General features: G+C 37.7%; 1 long non-coding RNA gene across 1 annotated transcript in view; it reads right to left on the reverse strand.

The window, feature by feature from the left end:
- Window positions 1–1338: 1338 nt before the first annotated feature.
- The window catches only part of LOC113910934, a 57090-nt gene continuing 37641 nt past the window's right edge, over window positions 1339–20787 (reverse strand). The window contains exons 4-6 of the long non-coding RNA XR_003516325.1: window positions 2582–2617; window positions 1537–1609; window positions 1339–1447 (exon numbers count right to left, since the gene is read on the reverse strand). This is a non-coding gene — a long non-coding RNA (uncharacterized LOC113910934). The remainder of the gene's footprint in view (window positions 1448–1536; window positions 1610–2581; window positions 2618–20787) is intronic.

Raw genomic sequence — 20787 nt, forward strand, 5'->3', positions numbered from 1 at the left:
ACAGAGATGAGCTGAGGTACTTGTTTTGTTTTGTTCAGAATACAAAGGTGCTAATAGTATTTCAGATACTTGAAGACCCTTGATGGTGCTAGAAGAATTTGAGAAGAAATAATCCTCTGTAATGAGTTGTATTGTGTATTCTTTTTTCATTTGATTTAGCATAAGCATTTTACATCTTATTCCCAAATAAAAGTATGCAGATCACTTGCCCAACCTTGTCCTCTTCTTTAAATTCAGCATTTCTTTGCCAGTCTCATTTTCATCCTCTCCCGTGGTACCAAAAAGAAGCCTTGTTTCTCGGACAAGCAGAAAAATTGTACCTATTTTGTATATGTGAGATGTTTAAATAAATTGTGAAAAAAAATGAAATAAAGCATGTTTGGTTTTCCAAAAGAAAATATTGAGTAGAATTCCTTGCTTCGATGCTCTTCGCAATATAAATATGGATTATAGCATTTCTACCAGCCATTAGACTGAGCGTTTCTCATTAGAAACTATGCAAAAAAAGGCAATTTGGTCTAGTAGAAAGAGCAGAGAACAAGGACCCAGGAGATCTGAGCTCCAATTCTGACTGCTCCTTGTGGCTGAGTGACCTTGAGCACTTCACCTTTCTGTGTTTAATTTCCCTATCTATACTATGGTTGGGGGGGGAGATTCCTCTAAACTATAAAACATTTGCCCTACTCAAAATACATAAGATTTAAACAAATGGTATTGTAGACCTAAGTTTAAGCGGAGATCCACAGAACCTTCTGGTTTATTATCTATTAAGCACTTTGAAACAGTGGCTGAAAGTTGGTCTATGTACAATTAATACTATTAACTAAAACAGTTTCAAATATTCAGTAAAAATGCCATACACTTAAATCTGATGCAACTGAGTACAATGACTGTTAGGAGGTAATGTGTGTGCTGTCAATCAGCACAGACAGTTGTGGATAATAGTACCATGAACACCTACCTGCCAAATCAAGTTCATTTTCCTCCCCTGCACCTTTCAATGACATCTTTAATACACTTAAACATAGTAATGTGTCAAGTAAAATGTTAAGATTCATTTAGAGCTTATTTCCTGTTGCAGAACATAATTGTGATTGTAATATTTGCCTCCTGAAATAAGTCATCTCAAGATTCAATTAGTTTTAAAAGCAAAAAACTGAACATGATGAAAATCTAACATCAGCTCTAAAAAGTCAGCAAGGTCTATTAACCAAACGGTAACTTCAAATTATGGTCCATCTACCACCTGCATCAGAACACAGGGATGCTTTTTAAAATGCAGATTCCCAGTCCTCAACCACCAAATTAAGATTTAGTAAGGAATCAGTATTCTTAAGCACCTTGCAAAATTGTGTTGTGCATCCACTTGGAAACCACTGGATACGGTAATTTCCACAGCCCTTCGAAGTTCTAACATTTTGTATCTGGCAAGAATGAAGCAATATACCTACCAAATGACACAAAGAAAATGAAACCCCTGTAATCAGAATACAAGCGCTCCCAACAAATTAACTGAAATGGCCAGCACAAACTTACATGATAACCAGTTAGAAATTGCTGGGTTTCTTCAATATGTTATGCCCTCAGGTCCACAGTCCAAGAAAGTTGTCTTAAGGCAAAAATGAAGAAGGAAGAAGTCTTTCCTGAGTACCAGCTGAGAGCCAAATACTATGCTAGATGTTAATAATGCTCTTTGTCAAACTGAATCCAAATAGGCAGATTTCTTAAGCCAATAGGCATTAATAATCATTTTTTTTATATATCACATCCATTTTATTTTTACAAAAACATGTGATCACAGAAATTATGTCAGTTCATATATTTCTGCAATAGCAAGTTGAGTACCTGCATAATATTATTTTAATGTACAAACCATAATTTATGAGACTGGTCATTTTGACGTACATTTTTTTTCTCACTTTAGTGCTATTATTTTTTTTCTTTAAATTTTTTTTATTGTTATGTTGATCATCATTTAATCAGGAGTGTGGGATTACAGGAAAATAGTTCAAAAAACAATGGTATATCTGATAAATAACAATGAGGAAATAAATGATGGTATATCCAATCAATACTAATGAGGAATGAATAATGGTATACCTAATAGACAACAATAGGAAGAGTGAAAAATATATTTTGATATCCCAATAACATTTATGAGGATGATTAAGCAAAAAAAAAGCTTAGAATGGAATGTTATAATCTTTAAAATATCACATTCAAGTACACTGTCATTAGAAATCTATCAAACATATAGATCAAAATGCTAAGATTAGGTGCATTCATGGAGTAATGATAGGAGTGAATTTTATGTCTAAATTTTCCAAATTTGCTGTAATGTAGTTATATCACCTCTATCATTTACAACAAATTTACCCTTAAAATATTATGAAAAGAAACAAGCAGCAAGCAAGTGAAAACAATCCTGGGTGAGGAGTGGCCATCTCCAGGGCAAGAGTGGTCCACCTCCCACCCACTTCTCTTCTGAAAGAGAAGGAAAAGCCCAGCCTCAGAGTCATCGCTTACTGTGACCCGGCCACACTGGGGGGCCCCGGGGAGGGGTGCACAAAGCCATACATACCAGGCGGCAGCAGCCTCAGGGGGTTCCGCAATTCGGCTGCAGAGAGAGAATAAAATAATGTGTGAACACAATATTAAACAAAGTGTCCTCTGAGGATAGTGGAGGACACTATTAATTAATGAGAGGGAATCACAGAAAATTAATCTTAGCTTCACACAGCAACAGTGACATTTGGGTTTAGTTGGCCAGCTTTTGCCAGAGATCTCATTTCACTTTCAAAGCCTCTATCTGGCCAGAGGTTTCTTCTCTGGAAGCCACATACTAGAACTGTCTGGTACTTACCAAGCCAGGAGGTCCCCTGTGAGTGTTCCCGGGGCCTGGGCCGAGTACTGGAGGCTTGACCCTTGCATGACCAGCCCCCCGCCCCCCCACCCTTTAGAGGCTAATCACTGGGCCCGAGGGACCCTCCTCACAACATTTCCTGACCCTTGGTCCTATGAAGGTCAGCCGCCTCTAACTCGTGCCAGTCTGAGAGGGAAGAAGATTGCATATGAGAAAAGGAAGGAGCAGGTAGCCAAGATTGGGGGACGAGACATTAATCAAGTCTGGTAAAAAGGGTCATTTAAAATTCTAAAATCAATACAGCTAATGCACTGGCAAAGAGCAAGGACACCTGACCAATGCAGAACACATTTATTATCTTTAATGCCAAAATACTGTTTTCTGCTATTCCACTTAATATCACTGAAAAAGAAGTTCAGAAATTGGATTATATATAAGAGAAGTTGGAAATGTCGTTTTGGGTCAGAACAACAATCCATCTAGATGAGTACTTTGCCTTTGACAGGGGCACCAAGGGAAATTTGGGAGAAAGAGTGGTTGGCACTTCCTGAGAAACCAGCCTCAAAACTCCCATTTAATAACCCACTGTAAATCTTTTTTGTACATAGATGTATCTAAACCCTTCCAGAGCCCTCTATCTGTTTTGAAATATGTTGGTATTACAGTACCAACAGGAGAGAGCTAATGCTGAATTGTTAGCTCGGCTTCCTGGCCCTCTGATCAAGCAGCTAAAATATGCTTTCTATCCCTGTGCCTGGGTCAGCCAGGGATTCAACAACTCATTGTCCGCAGGGGGCACCAGTAACTGCAGCAATGCGGCCACCGACAGCCCATAATGATTGACTTATCCCTGCTGCTGGTTGAAATAAGCACATAATTTGTGGTCAGCAGCCAAGGTTATGTGCACCAGCTCCACCACCGATTGGCCAAGGGCACTTGGGAAAGTCTCGTAAGTTCTCTAAGAATTTGGTTAACATACCTGCTCTCCCTAGTCCACGGAACCGCCGGGGGGACCGAATGGGGCAGACGCGAACGTGCCTCATGAAGTGTGGGCAAACGTTACATGCCATCATTAGGTCCAAAATTTCCAGTCACCTGTTGTCCCCTCTTGAGTTAATCTATCCCTGGCCCTCCAATGTAGGGAGAGCAGAGCCTAGATTTTAAATTCTATTAGCACCTCTCTTTAAATTGGTAATTGATCCATTTTGAGTCATGCCTCCCCGTCAGTAAAAAATGTGAGCCCTTATAATGAATTTTGTTAATCTATTTATATATAAATGTTATGCACGTACTATGTACTATGGTATTAATGTATGATGTGCAATGTAAAACCTACATGGAAAAGAAAAGCCTTTAAAAGAGAGAAAATAAATACAAATAGAAAATTCCATACTCCAGTGGATTGTGTTACACACCCTTGGGATGCACACACATTCCCACCCCCTGTTGGAGAGACTAGTGCCCTAAACAAGGATTCACGATGGCTTCAGGGGAGGGCAGAACATCAGTGAAGTCCTGAAATAGGGTGCTAAATTTTGTGTGTATGTGCATTTTTCTCAGGGGGAGGATCCACAACTTTCTTCAGATACTTCAAAAGGGTTCATGCCCCAAAATCATGTTATGACCTACGGCACAAAGGCGGTATTCCTTATTTAATAAACCCTGGGCTTTCCTGAACTATGACTTTCATCTCTCATCTTGGGTCTCACACCCGGAACATGCTGCTTCTCTTGTCCTAAGGCCCAAGAGAACCAACCAGCATTGACCCACATTAAACTTGAGGTTTATCTCTTTCCTTCTTCCACTTTCCTGCCCTGGGCCCTCTCTCCTGTGTTTTAACAAAGCTTGGCAGATGCTTTAGGACCCAGAGTTGGACTTTCCGATATCAAAGTGCACCTGTCCACGAACAAATAAGAAACAAAATCAGTAATGGAGACTGATTAATGAGTTATTCTTTTTAGGTAAAATATGCTTATGTTAATTTTTTAAAAGAAGTTTAACTTAAAACAGATTGCAATTCCTGGTACTATAAAAGACTGTAAGGATAATAATTGGAACATGTTCTTCAGGACCTTCAAATCATCTCAGAACCAAGGGTCTCCTCCTCATCTGGCTCTTCCCAAACAGAGCTATTATTCTGAGCCCAAGCTATAAGAATAATTTTGGCCAGAATTAACAATCCTCATGGATTCTAGAAAGGTATCCTTAAAATTGCAATTCATTACATATTTAAAGAAATTCACAAACACAAAATGCCGCTAAAGTGAATTTTTTCTAGTGCAGCAGTGCTCTTGGTGCCCAATGACTTAATTAACCGTCAACAGCATGGGGGAAAAAAAGCAGAAACAATTTTTTTTAATGGAATCTATTAATGCCAGGCAGAATAAGAACACCTACTCATAAACCACGGTGCTGAGTAGATGGCCTTTCTCTCCCCACGGGATGTCACTTTGAGTTCACTGCTCCCCCTGCTGACTGGATAATAGAACACCCCCGTCTTTGAACGCAGCCACACGCACACCATCAGAGAATGAAAACTCAGATTTCAGAGAAAATGGAATAGCCTCCTGTGCTTATTTCCTGTCTGCCCCAGACACAGAGCCTTCTCTCCAGCTTCCGTGGCAGCCTATGTTCCCGTTCTCAATGCTCCCTTTTTTTTTAACTTACCCTTTTAAATCTATCCTTAATATCTCTCCCATGGAGCCAGTAAAATGGAAGTTACAAGGAGGCAAACTAAGTTCAAAAGGAGAACGGGAGAATGGCCTTTTGGGCCAGGAGAGATGCCCAATGCTACAAATGTTGCCCCACAATGCAGTGACTAGCTTCTAGCGAAGCAAGGAGTCTTAGGGATTATAGAGAACAGACAGAAGAGGATGGGACAGAAAGCAGAAGGGCTCAGGAGGCAGAGCTGTCTGCATATGAGCCCTGTCTCCACCATTTCCTCCTCTGCAAGATGGGGATAACGATGAACTGCCCGCTGGACAGCAGAGATCAGAAACGGGAGGGCTGCTGGAGAGTGAGCACATGGCACCACTGCCGGCGGGGGGGCGGCCCCAGGACCCGCAAGGCTGCACCTTCCCCGAAGCCCGAAGCCCGAAGCCCGTAGCCCGAAACTCCATCCATCCCCTTCCAAGAGTGCTGGCTTCTCCGAGGTCTCGGAGGGCGGCCTAGACTGATAGCACATCTACAGTTCAATGACACTTCAATCTCTCCTACTACAAATGGATTCCAGCAAACTTCCAAACCCGGTGAATCCTTCTCCACCAGCCAATAAAAAAGTACCGAGCTTTCATTAGAAGCTTGAAAATCTTCTCAATTTTTTACAAAGAAAAAAACAATCCCACCCCAACAGCAAAAACAAAAAGGTAAAACTTCTGAAAAAAATTTTTTTTTTTTTTTTTTTTTTTTTTTTGGTATTCAACTAGGCTCTGCCATATGCCATTAGGTTCATCCAATTTGGGAGACAAAGCTCTCTGAGCTGAGACAACAGCCCTTTGCTTACTTGGAAGCCAATTCTTGTACACAAATGGACTATAACTCATACATACATGTTGAATTAGGCAAACTCCTGACACTTAATTTTCACAATTTGAGTTTCTAAAACTTTGTCTCTGGCAGCAGAAATTCTAACTCAAGGGTTATCAGCACAAGAAATGATCATAATTATTAAATTCATGTCCTTGGGGAAATTTCTTAGCCTATATGAATTTCCTCAAGGGCTTCGAACATCATTAAATCACCTATTATTGCCAGTGCTTTGAATGTCTATATGAGTATTATTATAAGTGGAACCACTTCAAAGAAGCTAGATTACAGTCATTTCCAACATGGTTTTTCTATCACTGATTATAGGTCTCCTCTTCCTTATAATACAAAAGTCTCAAAAAATTTTTTAAACCTTATCAGTCAGTGTCACTAAATTAAAGTTTCTATCGACTACTTTGCTCATCATGACATGTTCCTAATCAAAAGAATTAAAAAAGACTTTCCTCAGATAACATCTAGAAAATTGCCCATTTAACCATTTCTCTGGGTTTATTCATAATGAATATTTACTTCTCGTTAAATATTAAAATATAGTAAACTTACAGTCAATGTGAAGTTCCGCATGTGTATTTAGATTTTCTTCAACTAAAATATCACAATAAACACTCACCTTGTCACCATAAATTATAAAAAGAGCCTTGCTTTTCTTCTCCCAAGCTTGGGAGGGCTATCTATCAAACAGAGTATAAAGTCCACTAAATCCTTTGAACCTTTGAAGAGAGAAAGACAAATCAATGCCAAAAATGATGTGCCTTCTCACCAATACACAAATTAAACTGTGCATTTTGTAAGATTTATAGGGTAAGTGGGCTTCTTTTTATTATCACTTTTGTTAGGTAACTGTCAAGTGAGTCTAATTCAGTAAAATAGATTGATACACTGGGAAAAATCTCTACTCTCCATTCTGGGTTGGGGGAAAAAACCATGCAGACCGTTTAGTCACCCTATACCACTCATACTATGATTTAATTGGTCTGAAATATTGTTTTAAAATTCCCTTGGTGATTGTAATATGCAACCAGTGCTGAGGAAAATTGTACTCAGCTAATGCCACAGGGTTCTGAAATGCTCCCTTAAGATCACTGGTAAATTTGGAAGTAGGTGCAAATGTGCCTTTTTCTAGGAAGATGGTGTGCAATACTTAAAGTTTTTCCAGAGCCCATACGATATCTACCTGACCAGAATCGCTGGGGTGGAGTCAAGGTATCTTCATTTTCAATGACTACCACTGAGGTGATTCCCATGTACTCTCAAAGTTTGGGAACCACTGGTTTATTGCTGTCACCATATTACTGACATATTCTTGGATGATTCTGTGCCCCTCTCCCCAAAATGTTTAGGACCACAGCTCTAAAATCATGGGCTCTCTAAGCTGCTTTAAATGAGAACATGTAATGGCTCATTGAACCCGTGAGCAATTAATTTGGGAACAGTTGCAGTATTATAAATGTGATTACTTATTGCAAACCCAATTAATCCAGTCAGCAGGAATGTTAATTACAAAGGAGTATGGAAATTAGCATGAGTGCATGACTAAATGCCTAAATTCTGACCTATTATATTGTCTGTCTGGTAATTTACTTTAAAAATACTTCCACAGGAGGCCTCACGTATATATGTCCATGTGGGCAATAAGGTAACATTAGTCCACACTCCAGGGCTGATTAGGTAACCTCCGAGATACCGTAATTAGGAAAATCCAAGCTTTAGAGGTGGCTACTGTGGTATTTCAAATGGGCATTATTGAAATCTATGTCAGGGGATATATTAATTAGTATAAAATATGTACAAAATAAATTTTTATTGTTGAAATAATGGTCTTGAAGATGAATGACTAGCTAATAAATATTTAATATTAACAAAATTTGAGCTAATAAGCCTTGCTCTACTGGTAGCCTGCCACTTAACAGCAAGATTGACGAGAAAAGACAGATAGTCCAATTGATCTCCAACCACTAGAAGCTACCAATATTTTCCCGAAACTCTTGAATCACTAAGTTGGTTTAGAGCAGGTCACAAAATGACTCAAAAAAAAATTTTTTTTGAGAAATGGCAGGAGATGGCCAAGAAAATAACAGGCAAAGCAAAACTGTATTTAATTGATTTTAAAAAATTGCATACAATAACCATATTTCTCTTATAAGCAATGGAATATCAATCAAAACAAATCCAGACAGAGTAGAAAGCAATTGGGATGGCTTCCAACGCTCCCAAGAAATGATCTCTCCTAATTTGGGAACAGCCAAGATTTACTAGGCTTATGCTTTTACGGCCCTTTCCCCTTCCATAACTGAAAAAAAATAGAGGCAGAGCCTTAGCCAACTGGGCCATTTGACTCTTCTTTCCTGAGAATTTAAAACTTGGGAGTGGAGAATGACAGAGACTGGGAGCCACTGAAGTTGAGGCATGCTAATGACAGCATGCTAGGGGTGGCCATAAACTTCTGCTGATGAGGTCCTAGAACAGTAGTAGGCTTTGGGTTGTGCTTTGAATTATGAAATAATCCAGTATCCTTCCACTATCTGTTTTGCCTAAGTTAGAGAAAAGTTGATTTCTATGACAAAAAACAAAAATTTTTAACTCATACACCTAGGAAACAGGATACAGAGTGAACAGCAAAAACAGAGGCCTATAGGGTGATCTTAGAGTAAATAGATACTTAAAGTTAGTAGAAACAAGAACCAAAAATTTGAGTGGCCTAAAAAAAAAAAAAATAGCCAGAGAAAGAATATTGTAAGGAGACAATTCTGCAGAATATCTTGCCAACAAAGGTACTGATAACATTTGTTCTGGACTATCTTTTCAAGGATGTTTGTATAGTGATAGTGAACAGCCCTGAAAGAGGGAGATGGTGTCTCCTTCCAGAGTGGAGAACAGGTAACTGTCCAATATAATAAAGATAATGTTTCCCTACAGGGCAAATATCTGGCAGGTTTGCTTGCAGCCCACTGTAAAACATTTGGGTTCCCTATGCTTTGTGTTCCTCTCTTGTGACACATCCAGCTGGGTTGCTCTACACTGCCCCATAGGCCTTGGGGGCAAGGGAAGCAAAGCCAGCATAAAGCTTCTGTTGCTTGCCTCACTGTGAGTAATAACTCCCTTGTCTCTGACCTAGAAGTCACATGTCTTCTGCCAGCATCTGTTACACTGTGGCCGGCTAACATCTCAGCTTTAAAGCAGAGAAAATTTCAGACCCTCCACAGTTCTTGACAAACATTTCAAAGAAAAATACATATCAGAATGGAGCTGCCTCAGATCTGTATTCCCGTCTTTCAAGTTGCCTAGCAACTAGTTGGTTGCCATTGATCTGACACTCTGCAGTAACAGAAGACCACGCTATGTAGAAAAGTATGATTGAACTACATGCTTCTAGATCATAGAGATTGTCTGATTCGTCTCTGTATCTCTTTTATCACTTAGCTCAATACCTAATATAGACTGTATACTCGATGATTTTATGTTGAACAAATTGTTAAATCAAAGAAATAACTATAAAAATGACTCTGCTGGGATATGTATGGAATTCTGAGATAGTTTTAAATCTGTAGCCTAAGTACGTTCCCTCAGAATCATTGTTTCTTCAAGTTCATTTAACTGTGAATAACAGAGATGACTCAGGGAAGCTCATGCATCGGGGACATACTTAGAGTGGGAAAGGTAAACAGCTTTGCTGAAACCAGAGCTGGAATGTGCCTCTCTATTTAAGGTGGCTTTAGAGAGCTCAGAAGCAGGAATTTGTGACTCTTTTCTCTGCAGCTCTACCACTAATCTGGTTCATTCATATTCCGCATGTTTGTCTTTTTTTTTTTTTTTACTTGCTATCCTAATTCCTTAGGAAGAGATTTCAGTGCAGTTCATAAATCCCTTGGCAGCCTATTAACTGATGACCTTTGAGTAGACATCCCATCAACTGTAATCATTAAAGTCATGTGGTATGTAACACCTGGCCACCTAGGCATCAGAAGCCACGGGTGGGGCTATTTTTCAAGGGGGTGAGGGCATGAAAGGCCATAAGCAACATCTCTATCTGGAAGTATGCAGCCTAGCTATCCTCTCACTCTCTTCCTGTCACTTCTTCCTCCTGAAAAATGTGTATCTTATTTCACGTGGTTTGAGTAGTTTGTCTTTAGATAAGAACGTAAAACACAAAAAAGTTCTTAGACGTTAATTAAAAAAACACATACTTGCACCAAAAAAAACTTGGGTGGTGGGGAGATAAAGAACATGAATTCAGAAAGGAAGGAAGGAAGGAAGGAAGGAAGGAAGGAAGGAAGGAAGGAAGGAAGGAAGGAAGGAAGGAAGGAAGGAAGGAAGGAAGGAAGGAAGGAAGGAAGGAAGGAAGGAAGGAAGGAAGGAAGGAAGGAAGGAAGGAAGGAAGGAAGGAAGAAAAGAAAGAAAAAGAAAGAAAGAAAGAAAATAAGAGGAAAATGTCACTAAATATGCAAAAAAATATGTTCGACTTGTCTAATAAAGACACAAAAAGTACGATCTTAACTGGTCTATGGTTATCCTTCTTTTAAAAATAATAGTGTTTTAGCCAAAATATCAGTCTCATGTATGGCTGCCATGAGTATAAATCAGTATGAAATTTCTGGGGAGCAATTTATCAGTATGTACCAAAAACCTCAAAAATATTTTTACATTTTTGAGCAGTTATTATTCCACACCCTAGAATGTATCCTAGGAAATGAATCCTTAATTTTTCTAAAGGCTTTGAACAAGCAGAGTTTGTATGAAGAGTGAGACTCTAGTCTTCCCTCCCCTGCCCAAGTCAGAACACATAGCTGTCCTGTCGTGTAGCCACCCAGAGCAACCTAAGCTGGGAGAGGGAGAGCTATGCTGGTATGAAAGACAAGCCCATGAATCACAGAAGTCTTCTAACTTTGAGAAATGCCGTGGCTATTTGCAGCATGAAGCTGACAGAAGGAACCAGAACCCTGGAGCTCTCAAAAAAGCCACAGCCAATCCACCCTTTGAACTGGCTCGCTTGCCTAAGTGCCAATCCAACCCTCCTGAACAGGAGGTGTCATGGTAAGGAGCCTCCAAGAAACACCAAAAGACTGTACTCAAAAATATGTCTGACTGTCTCCTCTTTGACTGAAGTCAATCCTCAGTTGGTTATTGTGAAATCACATTCTCCCGCCTCCTGTATCTTATCAGCATGAACGTGATAGAAGTGCCTGAAGGAAAGACATTACAACAGCAGTAAGTACTGGCGCAAAAATAAATCACTCGTATCATATCTCAGGCGCAACAGTTGTCATAGCCTTATTTATAGCAAAAGATTGGAAATTAACCAAATGTCTAATAATAGTGGCTTGGTTAGAGTGTATGGCACATCCATATGATGGATCGCAATATGGTTACTAAGAATGTTCTCAAAGAATACTTAGTGATATGGGGGGGATTAATAACTATACACTAAAATAAACAAGTAGATTACAGTGAAGTTGCCTCTCATACAGGAGATAGGCTTTTAAATCATGATGAAAAAGATCTCATACAGTTAATATTACCCTTGAAAATCTCCAGGTTGGATAGCCAAATAACCATAACTTCACCATAGTTTTTCTTTTTAGCATTAGAATAGGTAACTGTGTCTGTGACTGAGCATCAAAGCAGCTGGCCTGAGTTGAGACCATGTTGTAGGAAAAATATGTATTTTTACCACTGGAGTCATGATCACTGCAGCAAGATGCACATACCGTAAAAGAAACACAGGAATTGAGACACAGAGACTGAGGAAACAGTAAATTCCTATCACCCATCTGGTGCTTATTCTGGGACATATACTTGTGAACAAAATGAAGGGGAATATTTTTTAAATCTATTTAAATTGTTGTCCTCTTGCACACACACACACACAGAGTAAAATTCACATAAGTTAAATGTGTGTAGTGATTATCTGTATAAATCATCATCTACAAGTCCAAGTCTATTTTAAAATTTTCATTTTAGGGGCACCTGGGTGGCTCAGTCGTTAGGCGTCTGCCTTCGGCTCGGGTCATGATCCCGGGGTCCTGGGATCAAGCCCTGCATCGGGCTCCCTGCTCAACGGAAACCTGCTTCTCCCTCTCCCACTCCCCCTGCTTGTGTTCCCTCTCTTGCTGTGTCTCTCTGTCAAATAAATAAAATCTTTAACAAAAATAAAATAAAATAAAATTTTCATTTTATACAGATATGCATACAAGATCCAGAAAGAGTATATGCAAAAATTTAACAGCCATCATCTCTAATGAGATTATGGGTATTGTGGGGAGTTTTCGCCTCTTATTTTTCTGTATTTAAAAAAAGTTTTTTAAATGAACATTTATTGCTTTATCAAAAAATAGTGACTGTTTCTAACTGGCACTCACAAAACAGATGATATATTTAAAACCAAGCCTTATTTGATTACAAATGCTTAGAAATATATAGTATTTGATGTGCAACCTCTATATCAAAAGAACAAGCACTTGGTTAAACAAACTGCTGCTAACACAACAGAAACATGAGAACATACGTATAGTGCAGGAAGTCTCAATCAACAGAATTCTATTAGTCTACCTTGGTCAAAGCAGTGTTATTAGGGACTATTGACCAGGACACAGAAACAGCCTCCTTATTTTGAACTGGACATTAAACTGTACTTGTCAAAAGAAAAAAGAAGGTTCTATCTAGATATGGATTATGTAAATATACAGAGTCTATAGTAAATTACATTAGGAGATGCCTTCTGAGCTTCCCTGAATTCCTACCCTTTATGCACTTGCCTAAAATTTCATTAAAATACCTATTACAGCCATACACTCTCGGCTCCATTCATAAAAAATGCATAGACACATTCATGTAATAAAGGAAATTTCTCACGGAAACACATATATCACTCTAGAAAGTCTGTTTTAGTGATTGGAAAAAATAAATGTCTCATATGAGAAGGATTTCAAAGACAGGTCAGTTAAAATAGTTCTCTGATTGTGCAAAATTACTGGTGGTTGATCCATTGTGTCAGATGTGAAATGAGATTAAACTGTAAGAGTCAGTTTTAAATTCTCAGCATTAAATTGAATTAATAAATTGAGCAAAGACATGGTTCAAGTAGGATTGAAAGGTTCTGCTAAAACCAGACTGTTTAGATCCATTAGCAACACAGCTACAAAGAAAGAATATCTTATCAGAAAGGAGTGTAGGCTGTGGAAAATTAATAGAGAGTGCTAGACCCAATCTTGGTGTAGAATTACATGGAAGGGATTAGGAAGTGAGGGGAAGGTAATTAAGTAGAAAGAACAGCCGGAAAGAACTGAAAAGCGAAAGATCAGATGGTCTGAGGTTGAGCCCCTCACCATCTGTTGGCAATCATCAAAATTTATTTGATCTTATTGTGTATTTACTTTGTAAAAGGGGGAAAAAAAACTCATTCTAATGAATGAATAGGTGGGATACAAGGTGAATGCCCATTATAACAGAGCTCATTATTGCTGGGAGCAGAATCATTGCCATTGCAACGTAACAAATACAATTAATGCAATCTAATTGTTCCATCTTTGTTCATGTCTCTGACATCAGATTCATAAAAAGGTTCTTGTGCTTTCCTGGCCTTGTGTGATTTAGTTGGAGGGTTTTGTCTGTAATTTCACTGTCATTGTTTATTGTATGTCTGTCTATACAATTTGCTCTTGTAAAATTTCTGAGGGACTGCATGTATCCATTAGCAAAGTAGGTCAACCAGCCACTTATGTTTTCCCCTTCTAATCACCATCAGCACCTGTGATTTCAGTATCAGTTAACAGTGTTAACTATCCACCCAGTTATACAAAGAAGAAAACTCAATTCTTTCCTCGACTTTACCTCTGGCCCCCATATTCGCTCAACTACCAGATCCTTCTGAATGTTTTTCCTACACGCTTTCCTTTTCAAATATTTTGGTGCTTCCTCCCATCTTTTCCCCCCTGTACTGCAACTTTAGGCTTTCATGGTCTTTCACCTTAACTGCTACCTGCCTCTCTTCCTGTCCCCCCTCAAATCCATATGCCATCACACAGAGAAAACACAAATCTGACCTTTCAATGTCCTGTTAAAAGATTTCCGTTTCCACATCGCTTACAGGATAAAGTCAAAAGGCATCTGTGTGGTATATGAAACCCTTCACTACAGTGTCCCCTGACAATTTCACCTCTCTAGCCCTGCTCTCCCATCTCACAGTTTATACCCTTCAGCAAAACCAGAGTGATTTATAAAGCAACTACTAATAAATAATTAAGCAATTTTTGTTATAATCAACTCATGACATGCCTCGGGGATGAGTATTTTCATTCATTCTTTACGCCTGTGCCATGCATTACTATTTTAAAATTAGCTGCTTGGGTTTTAGAGTGCAAGCCCTGCAAGTAAGGCAGAATGGACGACACAGCCAGCTGTCACACAGGGGCATCTGTACAAGAGGTCTCAGCACAGCTCGGCAAGACTAGCAGATACATCATCGTATCTCTGGACACATATTAGTATTGCCCACCAGTCAAGCAGTGTGCAGCTGCGCAGGAGAGCTGTATATTTTCCTTTATTAAAAAATGATTGAAACAGTGTCATTCTTTGTCTAGTGTCATCTTTCACGTACCTAGCAACACACTTTTAACATGCCGGATATTTGAAAGCTTTATCAGAAAAGGCTGGCTGCCTCAAATCAAGGGTTTTATTTAATTTAGCTCTGAAGTTGCTGGAGGAAAACAAATTGATGTCAGGTTTTTAATTTTAAAGTTACATTTGCATTGCAGATGGACTATTTAACAGTTCACATAATCAATAAAATTACTGCTGAAGCACAGGATGTGTTAATGAGAGACTCTAATATCTGAGTAAGTGGTTTCTTTCTGAAAAGTCAAATCATGTTTGTTTGCTTGTTTAAGTTTGTTAATCATAAGAAATCACCTTCTTTCAAGGGAAAAATAGCTAAATGTTTCCACAAGGTACTTGGCTCCTTGCACATGATAGGGATTAACATTATCTTGGTAAGTAAAAATATTCCTCCCCATTCCCCCTACCCTAGAAAAGAATGTGCAGATCCAAATTTGTGTAAACTGGCTTAAAGTGCTGATTCATTACTGTGCCAAATGCCAGTGAAGAAATATTTTTAAATGTCTTTAGTATTCTACATATCTACAAATGGGATGAAATAAACATTAGGCTAGTTAAAAGTGACACTACATTTTTTAAATATTAAATTTTCTTTTCAGAAAGAAAAGATGAGAATTGTTTCTATTTTGTTTTTGAGCAGCAGTTTTAAACTACATATTTCAACAACTTTATTGAAGCATCAACACAATAAACTGCACATATTTAAAGTATAAAATTCAATGTATATATTTGATATACATGGGTAGACTTTGTTTCTAGTTAAAAAGTCAGAAAAATAAAGAAGAAAACTATCGACTATATTCATAGTACTATAATCACCATTAAACCTTTAAAACATTGCCCTTCCAAGTTTTAAAAAATCTATTCATATATATGTATGAATAAAATAGATATATGCTTCTACTTCTACAAACTATGAACAAACTGCATATACTGCATATATTTTCCCTCGTTTATTAAGTTTTCATGAATATTTTCCATGTCTTTACCTATCTTCCTAAAGATGATTTTCAGTAAAATCAGTAGTAAAATAATTACAAAATGAATGGTGAAGGAAGTAATCACCTATAACCACAGAAATATAAACAAAGTAATAACCATACAAATAATCACTATTAAACTCTAAAACAATTTTAATCTACATAGACAAATTATAATGATACATATCATATACACAAATGCTTTTATTTTTATTAATTAGTAATCAAACTACCTGTATTATTCTCAAGTGAATTTTAATGAGCATATTGTGTATTTGTAATTTTTTTCCTGCCAAAAGTTAAAAAATACAGAAATGCACGAAGAAGGATACTATCACCAATAACTCTAGTAATACAAAAAAATCACTATTAAAACTCTGGAATAATATTTTTCTGGAGAGATATACATAAACTGCATTATTATTTAAATGCTATTTGTAATCTAAATTTGATATGGGCATTTTTTTTCATGTCATTAAGTATCTTTTTAAGGAATAACTTCAAATAGCAAAGTAGCTCTATAGTTGACAACACTGGTATTTTTTAAATCTTGGCCAATTTATAGCTAAATTTTTCATTTCAAAAAAATGTGCAATCCTTTGATTAGTAATGAAATTCAACTTTTTTCAAATGCTCATAGGCCTTTTAAAAAATTATTTATCTTGTCAGTTCTATATGCTATAAATATTTTTCCCAGCTTCTCCTTTGTTTTTATGATAATATTCTTACACAGAAGTTTTCAGTATTTTCCTTCATAATTTTCCTTTGCATTTTTGCTTAGCTTAAATATTCATTTCTGTATTTTAAAATTTATTTTGTTTTTAATTTTCACATGTGGAATTTATTTGGTAAATGATGTGAGGTAACCAAGCATCCTTGCACATGAAATTGAAATGGCATCTTTATCACATAATAAATTCTTATGTATGCATTTGAATTTAAAATTTGTGCTAGTGGAGTGATGAAAGCCGCAGTTCAATCTCGGAGCTTTTGTTCCTTTTGTATCTGCTTAGTTAAATGTGGCATTGATTTAGGGTGGTGTTTTTTTTTTTTTTTTAACACTCTATAAAGTGCTGTTATTGAAGACTTACATTTTGATTTATATACACACATACAATTATTTTTCCTCTTCAGATTTATATTTTCGGTTAGAGCAATACAAGTTTTCTACAGAAAAAAACTGTAACTAAATAAAAGTATAAGAAGCAACACAAATTAGTTAAATCCTTCTTATTCTTAGTATTCAACAGCAACCACTGATAACACTTTGGCATAATTAATTCTAAGCTTTTTTTTTTTTTTTGCACTTCACCACTTTGTAGAGGCTACGAGAGATGTAAATAAAGGTTTCTAAATGGTTTTATAACAATGGCGTTGTTATTCTTCTCATAAAGCTTTAAATTATTTCATAATAATGAAATTCTTTATCCTTTTAATGGAGTTTGAAATATATTTTTTAAAGAACCTAAATGTATGAGCTCATACTCTGAAAACAGAAAACAAGTATGTTTTCTTACTGGTGAAAATGAAAATTCTCTATTTCACCAGCGGGTGGCAATCTCAACATATACCCAGTTTGGTGCTGTCAATGGAACCCGTTCGTGCAAAGGGGAAAACTAACCTAAAATGTCTGACAAACATAACTCCAGCAGCTGTTGTTGCCCTTCAGTTGTTGTGATTTAAAAAAGAAAACGAGAAACCTGAAGAAATAATCACAAGTGAGAACATTACACAACATGGAACAAAATTACCTTGGCTTAATGTGGGCTCGGTGAAAATAAAAGCTATGTGTTAAAATACTATTACTTAGGTGCTTCCAAAGAACACAGTGTTTTAAATATTTCCAGATAGGACTAAGAGTTTACATCAAACAAACATCCTACAATTACACGAATTACAACTATTGCTGAAAAACAGAACAAAACAAAAAGTAATGGAGAATACTATTGTGATGGGAAAACAGCAAATTTGAGTTATTGGTGAAACATCCAAACACGAAGTTGAGCCACCATTAGAGTTAAAGCAGTCAGGATGGTAGAAGGCTTATAAGGGCAGGAGAATCCACATGGGGATGGACTTGTAAGTAATAGCCAGAAATTGCACTTATCTCCGATTTCAGAATCAAAAATGAGTAGAAAATCAAAGTACTTGGTTTTTTAAGTGCAAAATTCAATGATCCCAAACATCAGATTACGAAAGAAAGCAGTTCTTGGTACTTCCACTGATAGTTTTGACCAACACATTTAGATACGTAGTCTCCAAGCCAAATATAGTATAAATATGGCTTTTTTTTATTTTGTAGAAAAACCATATTCTTTTTTGCATTAATAATTAAAAAAAAAAAAAGACTAAATAGTACAATAACTTGAGAGACAGAGAGAATCTTCAACATGCCAGGCAGTCTAAGATTGAGGGTAGGGCTCTGCTGCAAAGCTGTAGAGTGTGTCTCCAAACAGAGTACATGCTCTCAAAAAGACAAAGCTTTGAATCCACTCTGTCCAACCCAGTTCTCTCTTCCTGACCATGAATCCTGGCCTGTTGGCTATCTACAGTCTGTTAGTTCCAATTTCCCACCTGTTTCTACTCCAGTGCTTTAGAACCTATTGAGCCTGGGGGAGCAGGGCACAGTGAGAGTCTGACTCAGGATTCAGCAATGCTGAGGGCCCTCTGGCAAACTGGTTAAGTGCTCCCTCAGTAGACTGAAGAGCCTCTAGGGGCACTATGAGCAGGGGGGGGAGGAGAGGGGGGGAAGGACAATAAAGCTGACCTAGACCTAGAAATAAAGCCATAGTGGTTGTAAGAGTAAGGGCTTCTAAAGTGTGGTGACCCCTGATGGTAACTACCCCCAACCCAGCCTCGGGGATTTGTATTAAAAATTGACTATAAATAGAAATCTAAAAACTGCAAACCTCCTCACTAGCATCTAACACCAAAGAAAGAGACATTCTCATCCCCTGCCTTACCCAGTCTTTTCAACCATTTCTCATATAATGTAAGGTTGCCAGACGCCCCCCGCCCCACTTGCTTCTCGTTACCAGTGTCATTCTCAGGGTATAGATTACCATAATCAAACCCAATATCCTATCAATGAGGAATAAAGCAGGGCTCCTGTAAACTGGACCCTTTTTCTGCATTAATAGAACACAATATTCCTTTAGCTTTTTTCGTATTGACTTAGAGCTTTGAATAAATATTTATCAGAGGTCAGTTTAATGTGAACAGTGCTAAAATAGGCAATCTGCTATCTTAAACACTATGTGAACCACATTCAGCACTCCAGCGGGGATTAAAGTCACCTCAATAGATGGTGATAGATGAATTAATGCATGATCAAGTGCCAAAATGAGCATGGCAGATTCCAAGAGCTTTAGTAGTTCAGAGTCAAGGAGTAGTTATGGCAGACAGGACTTAACAGCTAACATTCACTGAGTGTTTATTCCATGCCAGGCTCTGACCCGTGTTCTCTCAGTAGCATGATCTCATTTAATCCTCACATCAACCCTATGAGTTAGATACTATTATTATCTCCATTTCACAAGCAAGGAAACTGAGCCTTAAAGATGTTAAATAATTGATCCAAGAGTACACATTCGTAATTGGGAAGATCTGGTTCTTGAACCTAGACAGCTTGACTCCATTCTGCTCTGCATTCTCCCTACACAGCTGTGGCACCATCAGTTTCTCAGTCATGCCCGAAAAATCAGAGGTGTCTCATTTAGCTTAGTTCATGGTGGCTGCTTTCTGATCTTCAGGGACTGACACTTCTAGGCTCCCTTTTTTATGTGAAACCAGGCAAACTGGACATAATGAAACAGTCTGAAGCTTTGTCACATCTGAGTCCACTGCATTCATGAGGATCCAGCCCACGTTGGCAGGTTAGGGCTCCGTGAAAATGAGCAGCATAAACATCAAAATAGCCTGTAATGGAAGACTTATGAACAGAGCTAATATTATGATCTATTTTTGATTTGGGGATAGTTAACATAGTTAATTTAAAACTATTTACATCTCTTTTCACTCAAAAAAACAAGCATGACAGAATGCATAATGTGTGCAAGGTACTGCAATAGATACTATGGGTATCCACTGTAGGGCTTTGGGAGATGTTTATGGATCTTTAGAAGCAGATATACTTCTTAAGGTTTTTTTCCTTGGGAAAAAATTTTTAATTTTTTAAGTTTTTAATTCTAAGCATGCCAGGCTATCATGACAGTGGTGAGTATTGAAGATACTACATAACACCAAAGGGAAATACACCAAAAAGGAAAAAGCCTCCCCCCAACATCAATTGAGAGTATTTATATTAATTGAAAGCCAATAACTCCAGACCTCTTATGATCATATTCTCAGCCTCAGGAGAACAGTGCTGTGAATAATGATAAAGTTGAAAGAATTCCTTCCACAGTAATAAAATATTTGGTCTTTCTATACTGTTCTGAGGGGAGGGAGCAAAACAAAACAAATTTGTCAATAAATATATGAATAATCCCTATTATACTAATGAAAAGTGAAAAGTGATTTTATGTTCTTCGTTAAACAACTTAAACATTTACCTAGACAAGTACTATATTTAAGGAGCCAAATTCTGCCTCAAAGCAAACCAGCTGGCCATGAAATATAATCTCTTGCTGGATGGAGGATAAACAGAGTTGAGTTCTTCGTGCAGAACATGCAATGAAGATGGAAAGCACACTGCCCTGGGATTTGACCGAGCAGGTGTCAGCAGCCTCTGTGACATGGCTGCCAAGTCTTTATTTATTCACTCTCTCACAACCTGGAAGAGGGAAG

This window comes from Zalophus californianus, chromosome 12 (genome assembly GCF_009762305.2).
Source record: "Zalophus californianus isolate mZalCal1 chromosome 12, mZalCal1.pri.v2, whole genome shotgun sequence".
Taxonomy (NCBI): domain Eukaryota; kingdom Metazoa; phylum Chordata; class Mammalia; order Carnivora; family Otariidae; genus Zalophus; species Zalophus californianus.